Here is a 14734-nt window from a genome sequence, read left to right on the forward strand (position 1 = left end):
AAGAAGAACAAAGAAAACTCAAAGTTAGTAGAAGGAAAGAAATTATAAAGATCAGAGCAGAAATAAATGAAATAGAAACAAAGAAAACAATAGCAAAGATCAATAAAACTAAAGGCTGGTTCTTTGAGAAGATAAAAACAATTGATAAACCATTAGCCAGACTCATCAAGAAAAAGAGGGAGAGGACTCAAATCAATAAAATTGGAAATGAAAAAGGAGAAGTTACAACAGGCACTGCAGAAGTCCAAAGCATCCTAAGAGATTACTACAGACAGCTCTATGCCAATAAAATGGACAACCTGGAAGAAATGGACAAATTCTTAGAAAGGTATAACCTTCCAAGACTGAACCAGGAAGAAATAGAAAATATGAACAGACCAATCACAAGTAATGAAATTGAAACTGTGATTAAAATCTTCCAACAAACAAAAGTCCAGGACCAGATGCCTTCACAGGTGAATTTTATCAAAAGTTTAGAGAAGAGCTAACACCCATCCTTCTCAAACTCTTCCAAAAAATTGCAGAGGAAGGAATACTCCCAAACTCATTCTATGAGGCCACCATCACCCTGATACCAAAACCAGAAAAAGATACTACAAAAAAAGAAAATTACAGACCAATATCACTCATGAATACAGATGCAAAAATGCTTAACAAAATACTAGCAAACAGAATCCAACAACACATTAAAAGGATCATACACCATGATCAAGTGGGATTTGTCCCAGGGATGCAAGGATTCTTCAATATACACACATCAATCAATGTGATACACCATATTAACAGATTGAAGAATAAAAACAATACGATCATCTCAATAGATGCAGGAAACGGTTTTGACAAAATTTAACACCCATTAATGATAACAACTCTCCAGAAAGTGGGCATAGAGGGAACCTACCTCAACATAATAAAGGCCATATATGACAAACCCACAGCTAACCACATTCACAATGGTGAAAAACTGAAAGCATTTCCTCTAAGATCAGGAACAAGACAAGGATGTCCACTCTCACCACTATTATTCAACATAGTTTTGAAAGTCTTAGCCACGGCAATCAGAGAAGAAAAAGAAAAAAAGGAATACAAATTGGAAAAGAAGAAGTCAAACTGTCACTGTTTTCAGATGACATGATACTTTACATAGAGAATACTAAAGATGCCACCAGAAAACTACTAGAGCTAATCAACGAATTTGGTAAAGTTGCAGGATACAAAATTAATGCACAGAAATCTCTTGCATTCCTATACACTAATGATAAAACGTCTGAAAGAGAAATTAAGGAAGCACTCCCATTTACCACTGTAGCAAAAAGAATAAAATACCTAGGAATAAACCTACCTAGGGAGACAAAAGACCTGTATGCAGAAAACTACAAGACACTGATGAAAGAAATTAAAGATGATACACACAGATGGAGAAATATATCATGTTCTTGGATTGGAAGAATCAATATTGTGAAAATGACTATACTACCCAAAGCAATCTACAGATTCAATGCAATCCCTATCAAATTACCAATGGCATTTTTTACAGAACTAGAATAAAAAATCTTAAAATTTGTATGGAGACACAAAAGACCCCAAACAGCCCAAGCAGTCTTGAGGGAAAAAAACGGAGTTGGAGGAATTGGACTCCCTGACTTCAGACTATACTACAAAGCTACAGTAGTCAAGACAATGTTGTGCTGGCACATAAACAGAAATATAGATCAATGGAACAGGAAAGAAAGCCCAGAGATAAACCCACACACCTATGGTCAACTAATCTATGACAAAGGAGGCAAGGATATACAATGGAGAAAAGACAGTCTCTTCAATAAGTGGTGCTGGGAAAACTGGATAGCTGCATGTAAAAGAATGAAATTAGAACACTCCCTAACAGCATACACAAAAATAAACTCAAAATGGATTAGAGGCCTAAATATAAGATTGGACACTATAAAACTCTTAGAGGAAAACACAGGAAGAACACTCTTTGACATAAATCACAGCAAGATCTTTTTTGATCCACCTCCTAGAGACATGGAAATAAAAACAAAAATAAACAAATGGGACCTAATGAAACTTAAAAGCTTTTGCACAGCAAAGGAAACTACTAACAAGATGAAAAGACAATCCTCAGAATGGGAGAAAATATTTGCAAGTGAATCAACAAAGGTTTTATCTCCAGAATATATAAACAGCTCATGCAGCTCAATATTAAAAAAACAAACAACCCAATCCAAAATGGGCAGAAGACCTAAATAGATATTTTTCCAAAGAAGACATACAGATAGCCAAGAAGCACATGAAAAGCTGCTCAACATCACTAATTATTAGAGAAATGCAAATCAAAACTACAGTGAGATATCACCTCACACCAGTTAGAATGGGCATCATCAGAAAATCTACAAACAACAAATGCTGGAGAGGGTGTGGAGAAAAGGGAACCCTCTTGCACTGTTGGTGGGAATGTAAATTGATACAGCCACTATGGAGAACAGTATGGAGGTTCCTTAAGAAATTAAAAGTAGAATTACCATATGACCCAGCAATCCTACTACTGGCCATATACCCAGAGAAAATCATAATTCAAAAAGACACATACACCCCAATGTTTATTGCAGCACTATTTACAATAGCCAGGTCATGGAAACCAACTAAATGCCCATCTACAGATGAATGGATACAGAAGATGTGGTACATATATACAATGGAATATTACTCAGCCATAAAAAGGAATGAAATTGGGTCATTTGTAGAGATGTTGATGGACCTAGAGACTGTCATACAGAGCGAAGTAAGTCTGAAAGAGATAAACAAATATCGTATGTTAACACATATATGTGGAATCTGAAAAAATGATACAGATGAACCAGTTTGCAGGACAGAAGAGACACAGATGTAGAGAACAAACGTATGGACACCAAGGGGAAAAAGTGGCGGTGGGGTAGGTGGTGTGATGAATTGGGAGATTAGGATTGACATGTATACACTGATGTGTATAAAATGGATGACTCATAAGAAACTGCTGTATAAAAAAATAAATGAAAGAAAATTCAAAAAAGAAAAAAAGACAGCAATGGTTACTGCGCATCTTGAAAATGTGAATTTATTCCACTCCAAAGCCTTCTTACTGGTATAAATTTCGACAAAACTGTGAAAAAGACTATGATAATGTCCATGCATGGCCGAGTAGGCATAAAGTGACCCACATCTTTATTAAATCAATGACTAGATTGCTATAGATTTCTTTTTAAAAGCTAAGTAATTATTGTGGTAAAAGCATATCATAAAATTTACCACCTTTACCATTTTTAAGTGTACAGTTCAGTGTACACTTAACAGTAGTGTTAAGTATATTGACATTTTTGTGAAACAGGTCTCCTAAGTCTTTTTATCTTACAGAATTGAAACTCTCTACCAATTACACAATTCCCCTTTGTTCTCTCCCTCCAGCCACTGGTATATTTATTTTTTTTAATGTTTATTTTTATTTATTTATTTTGGCTGCACTGGGTCTTATTGCAGCATGCGGACTCTTTAGTTGCAGCATGCGTGCAGGATCTATTTCCCCAACCAGCGATTGAACCTGGCCCCCCTGCATTGGGAGCTCGGAGTCTTACCCATTGGACCACCAGGGAATTCCTCAGCCACTGGTATATATATATATATATTTATATATTTATATATATTATTTATATATATATTATATATATAAATATATATATAATATATATAAATTTAATATAATTTATAAATTATTTATAAAAATATAATAAATATAATTTATTAATATATATAATATATATTATATATATAAAAATATATATATATTTACATATATATAAATTACTACTTTAAAGACCTCAGATAAGTATAATCATACAGTATTTGTCTTTTTGTGACTAGCTTATTTTACTTAGCATAATGGCCTAAAGGTTCATCCATATTGTATCATGTGACAGAATTTCCTTCGTTTTTAAGGCTGCTTTGTATTCTAAAGTATATTTAAAAAATAAAGTATGCATATACCTTATTTTATTTATCCATTTATCTGTCAATGGATATTTGGGTTGCTTCTACCTTTTGGCTATCGTGAATAGTGCTGCTATAAACATGGGTGTGCAAATATCATTTTGAGACTGTGCTTTCAATTCTTTTGGCTATATATTCAGAAGTGGGATTGCTGGTCATATGGTAGTTTGATTTTGAATTTTTTGAGGAACTGCCCTACTGTTTTCCATAGCAGTTGCACCATTTTACAATCCCATCAACTATCGATTGCTTTTAGAGGCTGAACTATCATGTACATAATAAGATATTGCCTTAAGTACCATAGAGAAGTCAACAGAAACAAAAGCTAGACCATTAGCCTCTCAGATCAATCAGGAGAGTTTAAGTTGATAACTATTACAAAACAGTGATTCATTATGTGTTTTTAATGGAAATATATAATTTAGAGAACTTATTTTTAGATAGCTTTAGTGTAATTAGGCTTGTGTTTTGATTTACATTTTGGCTTTTGTTTAGAAAGACATGGCCATAATACTTTTGGACTATTTGAATGAAATATTTCAAATCTACAGAAATAATATAGCAAATATCTAAGTAGTTATAACTCGGCTTGAGCAAAACCATATTTTTAGCATATTCCTTTTTTTAAAAAAAATTCATTCATTTATTTATTTTTTGGCTGCCTTGGATCTTCGTCGCTGGGCACGGGCTTTCTCTAGTTGCAGTGAGCGGCGGCTACTCTTCATTGCGGTGCACGGGCTTCTCATTGTGGTGGCTTCTCTTGTCGCAGAGCACGGGATCTAGGCACGTGGGCTTCAGTAGATGTGGCACACGGGCTCAGTAGTTATGTCACACTGGCTCTAGAGCGCAGGCTCAGTAGTTATGGTGCACGGGCTTAGTTGCTCCGTGGGATGTTCCTGGACCAGGGCTCGAACCCGTGTCCCCTGCATTGGCAGGTGGATTCTTAATCACTGCACCACCAGGTAAGTCCCCAGCGTATTTCTTGATATCTGTCCCCAGGAGTAGTGCAGTAGGGCAGGAAAAAAACCCCAACAAACATTTCCACTCTTGCTGACCATGACAGCAAGTACAATTGTCTGAAGTCAGAGAAAAGAAACTAGTAAATAAATGAATCCATACTTACTCTTCCTGCAGTGTTTTTTTTGTTTTTTTTTTGCGGTACGCGGGCCTCTCACTGTTGTGGCCTCTCCCGTTGCGGAGCACAGGCTCCGGATGCGCAGGCTCAGCGGCCATGGCTCACGGGCCCAGCCACTTCGCGGCATGCAGGATCTTCCTGGACCGGGGCATGAACTCGTGTCCCCTGCATTGGCAGGCGGACTCTCAACCACTGCGCCACCAGGGAAGCCCTGTTCCTGTAGTTTGAGAGGAATCATGGGCTCTGTAGTCTTGCAGACCTGGATTCAAGTCATGGGTTTGCTTCTTGCCAGTTATGTGGCCTTGAGCAAGTTGCTTAACTTACCCCTGCCTCAGTTTCCTCATCTCTAAAATGGAGATAATCATAATACTTCCCAAGATTGTTGGGAGGATTAAAAGAGAAATATGAGCATTTACATATTTACTGTGTATGGTAAGTAACACATAGTAAAGCTTCAGTAAATATTAGTAATTACTTGTTTTGTTTATTGAGCACCTACTATATGCCAGTCACTCTTCTAGTGCTGAGAATTTAGCAGTGAACAAGAGAGATATAGACCCCCATGGAGTTTACTTTCTAGTGACAGACGATAAATAAACAAGGTAATTTCAGATAGTGATAGGGACCATGGAGAAAAGATAAGGTATGAGAAGGGGATGGAAGAGCTACTTTAGATGGGCGATGGGGGTCATGGGGGGCCTGCGTGAAGCCTTCAGAACTGAAATTTAACTGAAAGTAGCAGAAGGAATAATTCATTGGAAGGTTTGGAGAGGAGTGTTCAAGAGAACAGAAAGGGTATTTGCTTAGACCCTGAGGCAAGAAAGCTTGGTTTGTACAAGAAGCACAAAGGAGAACAGGATGGCTGTACGTGAGGGTAAGGGAGGCTGGAAATGACATCAGAGAGTTCGGAAGGGCAGGCCAAGAAGGGCCTTGTAGACCATAGTAAAGAGCTTGGATTTTGTTCTTAAGGGACTGTGAAGACATTGGAGGGTTTTTATTGATAGCAGGTGCAGCATTCTTTGCTCTGGGGAGGTATTTGTGTTCTTTCTTGTGGATGTGTTTTAGAATTATGTGTATGTGTATGCTTTAGGAAAAACTTTTCTGGGGAGACCTCATTGGTTACTCATGTGCTCCCCCTGGTGGAGTTGTTGGCTCAGCTTGCATGGTTTTGGATGAGCAAAAGCAAAGTAAATGAGCAATTGATCCTTTTAGCCAACAAGCATTTATTGGGTGCCCTCCACATGCAACGTTCTGTTCTGGTACTGAAATACATCTGGGAACAAAACAGACAAACATGCGTGCCCTCATGGAGCTCACGTTCTGGTGGGGGGAGGAAGGGGAGGGAGATGGAGGTGGGGGCAAGGTGTTAAACCAAATTCACTAGCAAATTGTTGGACGGGAAAAATGTTATTATAGAAAAATTAAGTGAGGGAACTGGACTAGGAAGTGCAGGGAGGATGGTAATACTTTAATTTTTTTAAACATCTTTATTGGAGTATAATTGCTTTACAATGGTGTATTAGTTTCTGCTGTATAACAAAGTGAAATCAGCTATACATATACATACGTCCCCATATCTCCTCCCTCTTGCGTCTCTCTCCCACCCTCCCTATCCCACCCTTCTAGGTGGTCACAAAGCACCGAGCTGATCTCCCTGTGCTATGCGGCTGCTTCCCACTAGCTATCTATTTTATATTTGGTAGTGTATATATGTCCGTGCCACTCTTTCACTTCGTCCCAGCTTACCCTTCTCCCTCCCCGTGTCCTCAAGTCCATTCTCTACGTCTGCATCTTTATTCCTGTCCTGCCCCTAGGTTCTTCAGAACCATTTTTTTTTTTAAGATTCCATATATATGTGTTAGCATACAGTATTTGTTTTTCTCTTTCTGACTTACTTCACTCTGTAGGACAGACTCTAAGTCCATCCACCTCACTACAAATAACTCAATTTCGTTTCTTTTTATGGCTGAGTAATATTCCATTGTATATATGTGCCACATCTTCTTTATCTATTCATCTGTTGATGGACACTTAGGTTGCTTCCATGTCCTGGCTATTGTAAATAGTGCTGCAATGAACATTGTGGTGCATGACTCTTTTTGAATTATGGTTTCCTCAGGGTATATGTCCAGTAGTGGGATTTCTGGGTCATATGGTAATTCTATTTTTAGTTTTTTAAGGAACCTCCATACTGTTCTCCATAGTGGCTGTATCAATTTACATTCCCACCAACAGTGCAAGAGGGTTCCCTTTTCTCTACACCCTCTCCAGCATTTATTGTTTGTACAGTTTTTGGTGATAGCCATTCTGACTGGTGTGAGGTGATACCTCATTGTAGTTTTGATTTGCATTTCTCTAATGTTAGTGATGTTGAGCATCCTTTCATGTGTTTTTTGGAAATTTGTATATCTTCGTTGGGGAAATGTCTATTTAGGTCTTCTGCCCATTTTTGGATTGGGTTGTTTGTTTTTTTGATATTGAACTGCATGAGCTGCTTGCAAATTTTGGAGATTAATCCTTTGTCAGTTGCTTCGTTGACAAATATTTTCTCCCATTCTGAGGGTTGTCTTTTCATCTTGTTTATGTTTTCCTTTGCTGTGCAAAAGCTTTTAAGTTTCATTAGGTCCCATTTGTTTATTTTTGTTTTTATTTCCATGTCTCTAGGAGGTGGGTCAAAAAGAATCTTGCTGTGATTTATGTCATAGAGTGTTATGCCTATGATTTCCTCTAAGAGTTTTATAGTGTCTGGCCTTACATTTAGGTCTTTAATCCATTTTGAGTTTATTTTTGTGGGTAATACTTTAATTTCCAATATAGTGTTAGGAAAGTTCTCATTGAGAGGGTGACATTTGAACCAAGATGTAAAAGAAGTGATAGGGTGAAAGATGCAGTTATCTGGAGGAAGAACATTCTGGGCAGAGGGATCAGCAAGCACAAATACCCTGAGTCTATGTGCAGGTTAGAAGAATAGCAAAGAGGCCAATGTGCCTTGAAAAGAGGGTTAATGGAAAGAGTAGGAGATGAGGTTATTTGTACTGGGGGGTGTCAAGTCTTGAGGGTCCTCTAGGCTTATGCAGGATTCTGGTTTTCACTTTGAAATAGGAATCCACTGGAGGAGGGACCTGATCTGATTAAGGTTTTAACAGGAGCCCACTGCTGCTGTGTTAATAGACCCTGGAAGGGCAAGTGTATAAAAACAGCAAACAGCCACACATTAACTGTGGCTTATACCAACAGAGGCAGTAAATAGTCATAATCTGGACAGATTTTAAAGGTAGATCCTGCAGAATTTGCTGATGATTTAGATGTATGGTGTCAGAGACAGGAGTCAAGGATCTTGGTAAATGATATTGCTTAGTAAATTGTCATAGGAAAAGGTGATCAAAGAAGATACAGCCAAAAAAGGTAGGAAAAAAACGTACTTTAGAGGTGTATCAACTAATAGTGTTTATTTTTTCTGGATTTTGTGTTATTTATGAAATTTTTTAAACTTGTGATTTCTTTGCTAACACTAAAGATTCATTTTTAGACCTAATATTGTATTTGTAATTGTGGGTTTACTTAAAGAGAGCCCCCGAATTGAATAAACTTCAGGCCCCCAAAAAACCTTAATTCAACCCTGCTCCTTTTCCATATTGGGGTAGTAATTTAACGTTAACGAAGCATTTAAAAACCTTGTTCCTGATAAAATTATGACATAAAATATTGTGCACGAAATAGAAGTTAACTGGAAGCTCAGTACAATATTAGGAATAAACTAATACCGGAATAAAACCATCACCTTGGGCTAGCCTCCCCTCCAAGTGCCTTCCAGAATTTCCTAGCGATTCTTCCTCCCACAGTTTTTTTAAATCTACCAAATACGTCCAACATTTCACTTTTGCTTTAGAGAGACAGGAATTACACGCAACTTAAAACACCTTCCTGAAACATGAGTGCTGAGTATTTTTTTTTTACCGGTGCTGCTAGGGCCTCAGCGGTACCCAGGCGCCGCACGAACCAACCTACCCGCCCCAAGCACCACCGAGGGGCCGGGAGGGCCGTAACTAGGGGCGGGGCTCCCGGGACGGTCGAGTGGGCGGGGTCTAGGCGCTCCCCCGCCCCTCCACGTGAGGCCTGACACATGCGCCCAAAGGCTTCTGTTGGAACGAGGTGTGGATTGTGTGATGACCCTGGCCGCCAACTTCCGGTTTCTAGGGATGCGCATCCGGGTCACACTAACGCCGCCGTTTCCTGCAGCCGCTTGGTTCTCCTGTGTGTTTGGACCGGTCCCCATGTCCTGCTGTGGGGCCTCTGCAGCCTTTGGGTGAGTCTCCGCTGCCGACAGGTTCTGAGTGCGGCCTGTCGAGTACAGCCTGTAGAGGGCCGGGTCAAGTGTTGTGTCCCGGTCCCTGTGGGTGGGGGTTCTCTTTGCCTGTCCCTTGTCCCTGCAATGCTTCCTGAGCTCATTTCATTCCTTCCCCCCGAAGCCGGCCTCGCCTCTTTCCCCTCAGCTGAGCCTGTTTTGTCGCCGCTCACCTCTCGCCTTGCTATTTTTCCTCCGCCTCATACGCCTTTTAAAAGCCCTGGTTTCTTGCCTTTTCGCCTCAGCGCTTACCTAAGCCACTGCTCCTCGGTTTTGCCCCTACTCTCACTTTAGCACCTCTCTTCCCCGACTGTTGATCCTGGGATCTTGCTGTTTCTTCACCCAGCAGGACGGCCCACCTCCTCGTTGTGCTCACCCTGCTCCACTGCGAAACTGAGCCTGTCTCTCTCTGGGGTCCTAGGTCCTGGTTCTCCAACTTCCTTCATCCTTGACCCCTACTCCTCCCGGGACGAGTAGGTGACATTTGTGCTTCGCCTGGGGTTCTCCCTCCTTTTCTTCGCTAGAGGAGGCCTTTGCCCAAGCCCAGATCTGGGCAGATTTACCCGGCCTGGGGGAAGTTTTCCTTAAGGCGCTGGGTTAGACTGAATTTCCATGGTTAGGGAACAACAAAGGCGTTCCCAGTTCTTCGCTGGAGCACAGTTTTGGGGGCTTTCGCTAGAGCAGGCTAACAGGTGGCAGGCACTCGGAATTGCTGGTAGATTGGGCTTGTGTCATCGTGTTAATCGACAGGTCATGAGGACGTTCTGTCATTTTCTTGTTCTCTGTCCCATGAGAATGGATATGCACAGCTGAGGCAAAAATGCGGATGTTCTGGGATGATCAGCTCTGTTTTCTGCATGGGCTTTACTTACAGGACAGTTGCTATGTTGGAGGACAGTTTCTTGGGAGATTATTAGCCCCAGATTTTTAAGCTTATTGACAAAAATTTTAGTGTACTGTTACTGAAAAAATTTCTGCTAGAGTTCATTATAGTAATTTCGAAGTACATTTTCTTTAGTTGAACTCAGTGTGCATGTGTATCTTTATCTTTGCTTCTTATACATTGTTTCTTCATTGTTACTGTATTGACAAGTTTTCTGTTTTCATAGACCAGACATTACATTACTTTGTTACTTAGCATATTCTTCTGACTCTTTTTTTCTTTACTGTTTTCACCGCCTTGAAACCATCTTTTTCTCATTTTGACACTTCAGTTTCTCATAAATTTCTTAAATGTTTCTGTAGGCTTTTAGTCATCTCTAAAATGAAGGGATTAGTTTTAATAAGGGTTAGTGTCCTGTTTTCCAAAATTTGTTATCTGAGGTATATTTTGAGACACAGAGTTGGATAATTTTTATTTTTGTCTTTCCAATATTTATGGTGTATTTCTAGCATTTGATTACAAATGTTTTTGTGTGATCAGTTTCTGTTCTCATGTAAATTGTGCTCTAAAATTTAGTACTTCAGTGAACAGAATAAATACAGCTTTTAGCATATGCTTTTCTTTTGACTAATAAGTTATAGAAAAGTCTCCCTCATTATATGAGACGTATACATATGCAAACATAGCATAGACCTTGGCGTAGTCCAAAATTGGGCTGATCCCTTCAGCTATTTTTAGCAAAGGACTTTGGAGCTTGGCCGTATTAGTCCTAGAAGCCACAGAGAAGGACCCTTCTGGTTGGCTTTCAGGAATTATTTCACTGCTGAGGGAAGCCCTTTTGAAAGCTCCTTAGCAGTACTTCCTCAAACCCAGCACCTACATTGGAAACTCTAGCTTCTGTTCATCCTGGCCTCATCATTTCCCAATCTTTAAAAACTAACCCCAATGAATATGGGCTGACACTCTTATGTTTTCTTACCTCCAGGCTGGTGGACCCTTTTTTTTTTGTACATACATACCCATATTTGGATTGCTGCAAGGCCCTCTTTCAACCTTTTTCATTTCTGAACTTTTTACTTCTTCAGCATGCCTGTTTAAATCTAGATTGATTTCTATAGTTCACAGCTGGAGGGAACCATAAGAGTTCAAACTTATCTCTTTATTTTACAAAATACGGAAATCAGGGTTTAAATTGGTGGTGTTTTCCCCAACGTCATTATTCACAAATAAGTCCTGTTCATGTGTTTAGAGAAATGGGTGTTAGTTCTTTCAAAGCTGTAGGCTGGAGAGCACAATATTGTATTTAGTGGTTCATTTCAATAAATTTATGTCATAGGAATAAACGTTTTAGGTTAAGAAATCTATAATGCAGAATTTAAAATTCAAGACTGAAGTCATTTTGCCTTCAAAGAGGGACTCCAGAAAGAAACTGTTGTACAGAAGAAGAAGTTGAGAAGTCTTAGGGAGTCTCTTTCTCTCTCTCTTTTCTTCTAAAATCTCTTTGGCCTATTATGAAACAAATTCTGCATAAAAGCTCTTACATGAAACGAACATCCTGTGGTCTTATTGGAGCAGCTGTATTCATGGTCCTATTGTTTGTACAGAACAGTGATAGACTTTCTAATTACTGAAAAGCCTACTCCTCATGCTTAGCTGCCAAAGGAAAAAATATCACTAGAGACAACATAGTGTATGTGTTTTTAAAGCTCAGGAGAGGAATGACTGTCGTTTTTCTATAAAAATTTCTGCTTTAGTTTAGCAAAGTCTTAGTTTGTAACCCTGATGGCTCAATTTAAAATACATTTATGCATATTAGTTTTATGCCTGCAGGGTTTTTTTGTTTGATTATTTTTGATTGTTATTTTTTGTCATTTTACTTGCTACTGTACTTTGTTTTACATGCTTTAATTTTTATCCTTGAACCCTAGGATATGTTTTAAGGAAAATGCAGTTTTAAAAATTTAAAATTTTTACAGTGTCCTGGTCATTTGTACCTTGCGGTATGATGGTTTCTGTGATCTGCCTAAGCCACTCCATGACTTAATTCTTTTTGTTTTGTTTACAGACAAAAGGCTCATAGAACTTCTTTTTTGGTAGTTGTCTAAAAGATTTTTGTGTTCTGCATATAATAGCAGGATATTTTAACTTCTTTGTGATTTAAATGGAGGAAGAATAGTTCAGAATTGTTCAACATAGAATATAGTTCAACATAGAAATAGTTCCAAATGTATTTAAGGATATTAAGAATAGTTTTTTTTTCCCAATACATTCATTTAATTGGTTTATACCAAGGGGTCGAATTATAATATTTATAGTAAAGTGGAAAAATATGTGGACTTTCTATCTGCGGATTAACTTAAAAATACAGGTGCATGTTCTTGTACAGAATATATGGCTTAAGCAAAAACTGCCTTATTATGTTTTATTGGCAGAGAACACAGCAAACAGCAGCGACCTGATCATCTTGATGTTTTTATTTGATCCCATTAACCTAAGTCCTAGGGTATCTAATTATTAAATGTAGAAATAATTAGGGTATTTTCTCTATTATTTATAGTATATTAAAAAGGATATTTGAAATATGGGCTTCATAAAATCTATCTTTGCTATTTTCCCCTTTTAAATATGTAGTAGTATTTTAAACCAGAAGAGGAACTGTAGATAGTGCTGACTTATTGTAAGTTAATTAACAGATTAGCCCAAGGCGGTCAGCGCTTAATATCGTAAAGATCTTGCTACAGATTGTGTTGGATGCACTTTAACTTATTAGCTTGGTTAATATTTGTACTAGTTAAATTTGTTTTTATTCCCTAGGAAATAAAACCAAATAGTTTTATAGTAGTTAGGAAATAGTAATAATCTTTGTAATACATTCCTTTCAGCAAATTTTTTATTGGATACCTACTATGTACAGTTATATTACATATATAGACAGTTCATATGAACTAGGTGACATTATACAAGGCTGACATTTACACTTAGATTCTGAATTTGACTTTATTTGTATATATCTGAATTAAACTGTAAGACTAAACATAACCTGCATCACCAGGGTGTAGGGAAAAAGAAAGACTTAACATATTAGAATGAAAATAAGCTTTATTTAATCCTAAAAAGGTGTCAATTCTTATCAGTACAACGGCATATGATTTTTTTAACTAGATTTTATGATTTTCTATTTTCAAAACACTCAGTGATTTCATTATTTGAGTTTAAGGTTCTTGCATTAATCTGTATCACAGCTTAATTAATATAAATAAAGTCATGTTCTTTATACATACAATTAAATAATTTTCATTTGGGAAACGTTTTCACAACTGAACTGTAAATATCTGTAGTGGTAAAGCAGTAATTTTTTTAAAAAAGCACATTTTGTGTAGCACTTACTCTGTGCCAGGAATTACCAAGTGGCTTACATATAGTATTAACGCTTTAATCCTTACAACACTATGAAGTAAGTACTATATTTATCTCCATTTACACATGAGAAAACCAAGGCACAGAAGTTACACAATTTGCCCAAAGTAACACAGCTAGTTGGCAGGAGAGGTGGATTTGAACTTAGTTTTTCTAGCTCCAGAGTTCATGACCTTTTTGTACAAAGTTCTACTAGTTTAATGATTTCTTCCTTCATAGGTTAAAACAGTTAAAAAATCCAATTTCTCTGAAACATAGAAGAATACTGCATTTGGTTGGGAACTTTAGAGAGGGATTTTACCTGGTCCTTTTATAAATGCTGGCTTAAGGCAAATTGCAAACCCTTTACTACCTAGGTTTCTTAGATGGCAAAAACAACATATTAAGAAAGCAAGTAATATCCATATCCTTCCCTCTTAAAAAAATTATCATATGGAAGTCAATTACTTTTGAGTTATTTGGAGAAAAGGCAGTTTATTTAATAAAATGCATTCTATGTTACTAAAATGTATACCCCTTGACATTAATTTTTTCCCTTTCTCTGATTTGCAGAATATTAAATAAATTTATGTAATAGTCTTGAACTCTGAAATCTTACTGTCCCCAATATGAATTTAGCAACTTTGAAATATAAAACAGAAGACTAAAGCTGAAGTTTCTGACTTACCTCTAGTCTCATTTTGAGATTTGAAAATTTGTACAAAATTAAGTGCATCCATTTCTTTAGGACTAACATGTTTAGAGTAATATATTTAAATTAGTCTTTTTATTTTTACTTTAGAAAAGAGGAGGTGTACTTTCATAAAACAATTCCTTTTTAAATAAAAATGCAAATAATCATTTAGAATATTGTTAATATTACTATTTCTTTCTTGTACTTTTATTATTTCCAGATTTAAAAATTTTGTTGCATCTCTAAGGGAAGGAGATGATT

The 14734-nt window shown here is 37.5% G+C and overlaps 1 protein-coding gene across 4 annotated transcripts in view; it reads left to right on the forward strand.

Annotated features, from left to right (window-relative positions):
* The window catches only part of EYA3 (EYA transcriptional coactivator and phosphatase 3), a 139830-nt gene that overhangs the window by 27567 nt on the left and 97529 nt on the right, over positions 1–14734 (forward strand). For 2 of the 4 annotated variants that reach the window (XM_082864047.1, XM_082864050.1), the window contains exon 1: positions 9363–9461. The exons of 1 other annotated variant lie outside the window; for it this stretch is intronic. The gene's annotated coding sequence lies outside the window, so the exon portion shown is untranslated. Of the gene's footprint in view, positions 1–9362; positions 9462–14734 lie in introns of those variants that run through there. One more of the 4 variants, XM_082864049.1, reaches the window with a different exon arrangement.

Source organism: Leucopleurus acutus, assembly GCF_964270905.1.
Source record: "Leucopleurus acutus genome assembly, chromosome: 2".
Lineage (NCBI taxonomy): Eukaryota > Metazoa > Chordata > Mammalia > Artiodactyla > Delphinidae > Leucopleurus > Leucopleurus acutus.